Source organism: Otolemur garnettii, unplaced genomic scaffold, assembly GCF_000181295.1.
Source record: "Otolemur garnettii isolate 467f Iridium unplaced genomic scaffold, OtoGar3 scaffold00029, whole genome shotgun sequence".
NCBI lineage: Eukaryota > Metazoa > Chordata > Mammalia > Primates > Galagidae > Otolemur > Otolemur garnettii.
In genome coordinates this window covers 14,963,007-14,964,971 of record NW_003852424.1, presented here as the reverse complement: position 1 = coordinate 14,964,971, position 1,965 = coordinate 14,963,007, and the positions used below count along the sequence as shown (strand labels likewise).

The following is a 1,965-nucleotide window of genomic DNA, read 5'->3' as shown; positions in this document are numbered from 1 at the left end:
CTCTGTCTCAAAAAAAAAAAAAAAAGAGAGCTTTGTCCTTTCCTGCCTTACATGGCACACCCAGAGAACAGTCCCCACCTCGGTCCGTCCACATATGTGTGTACCTGTCATGTACATAGCAGCCACCAGCCTTTCAAGGACAGCTCCTGCGGTACGCAGAGATATCAAAGGTCACAGCCTCAGAAGAATTCAAAGATCCCGGTTAAGTCCCTCCCAGCCTGTTACATTGGTGTGAAAAGGCACTGTGTGTTCATGGTTAGGGTGGGAATCCAAGGTGATCAGACATCCTACTTTTGGCAAGACAGTCCAAATTTTTAACAATTTGTCCTGCGTCCCGCGGTGTTTTAAAAAAGTCCTGATTTTTGGAAAGAATGCATGACAAGCTAGGGAATGGCGGGAGAATGTGAAGGGAATATACGGTTTTCAGCTGCCATGTGGCTATTTCGCCAGAATATGAATTTTATATTATTTTTGTTAATTTTATAATGTTAAACTTTAATAATAACAAATAATTATTGAGAACTGAATATCGAGAACTGCTTATCAAAGTTCGCTTTGTTGATCAGTTGTTAGAATTCCACCACCATCGTTTGGACTTAATGAACAATGGCATTTTTGGCATTGGCAATGAGGAAAACATTTTGTAACTGTCTCTCAGGTGCTACACATGGTACTAAGTGCTACTGCTAGTTAAAGAAGTGATGTTGATGCAGGACAAGTGGCACCATGGCCTGCCACCTCAGCCCTGGACCTGTTGACTCTGCCTTGGATGGAGACACCAACTAGATATCCAGTGGACACTTGCAGGGGCAGACACATTGGTGCCCTGCTGTCTCCTCCGCCCTCCAGGTGGACTTCTGGCTAGACAAATTCACAGGTGGCACCTTGCCATCTGCTCCAGTGCATTCCTGATTGGTCTGTTTCCAAGACCTGCTCCTGATTGGTCTGTTTTCAAGACCTGTTTCTGACTGGTCAAGTTTCCAAAACCTGCTTCCGATTGGTCAGTTTCCAAGACCTGAAAGCTCATTGGACAACTGATTGTAACTGACAAGGACCAACCCTCCTGCCACTATATAAACCCCTGAGTGGGGAGCCCCAACACAGATTTCCCCAGACCTCTAAGAGGGAGCAGGAGCACTTGTTCCCTTCCTGGGCTCTCTCTGCAAGGAGGTTTGGTTTGTTTTTTGTAGCTGTTGTACTTTCTTTCTTTAAATAAATCTTGACCTACTGTTGAGCCTGTGGTCCGTCAATTCATTCATTGAATTGCCAAGACCAAGAACCTGAAATCTGGTATCAATGTCAACAAATCAGCTATTCAGATAATTTAGGTAAGTAATTTATTTATTTATTTCATAAATACATAAATTTTCTTGAATTTAGCAGACAGTACTCATGTTATTTATATTTTATAGTGGCGGCAAAAAGTCTAGCCCTGGCCTTGAAAGTGACATGACTTACATTACAGCAAACTCAGAGAAAAAATAATACAAGTTAGTATTGTTATTATTTAGAAAGAAATATAGGATTAAAATTAAAATAATTTTAAAAATATAGTTACTTTATAACAATCAAATTAATTTAATTTATAAACTAACAATAAAATATGGTCATGTAATTATGTACCTACTTGCCGTGTTTTTAAGCAATATGCATATAATAATTTATAATATAATTAAAAATTTTTTTTTAGATTTTTAACATAATGAGTAAGAAAAGAGGATGCAAATTCAACGATGATCTAAGAAGTGAATTTCCTTTTATTAAAAAAACCAAAAGCGATTACATGGTGAAATGTGAGAAATGTAATGGTGAATTTTCTATTTTGCACAGCAGGAAGAATGATATTTCAAAGCACTTGGAGGCACAGAAACATAAAAGATATTTAAATACTGCTGCATCTTCCTCCAAAATACAGGAATTTTTTTTTGAAAACAACTTATGGAGATGAAGAAAAGAAATTGGCTC

The 1,965-nt window shown here is 38.2% G+C and overlaps 1 protein-coding gene across 1 annotated transcript in view; it reads left to right on the top strand.

Moving 5' to 3' along the window:
* Nucleotides 1-996: 996 nt before the first annotated feature.
* The window catches only part of AP3D1 (adaptor related protein complex 3 delta 1 subunit), an 81,450-nt gene continuing 80,481 nt past the window's right edge, over nt 997-1,965 (top strand). The window contains exon 1 of the mRNA XM_003788857.3: nt 997-1,000. The gene's annotated coding sequence lies outside the window, so the exon portion shown is untranslated. The remainder of the gene's footprint in view (nt 1,001-1,965) is intronic.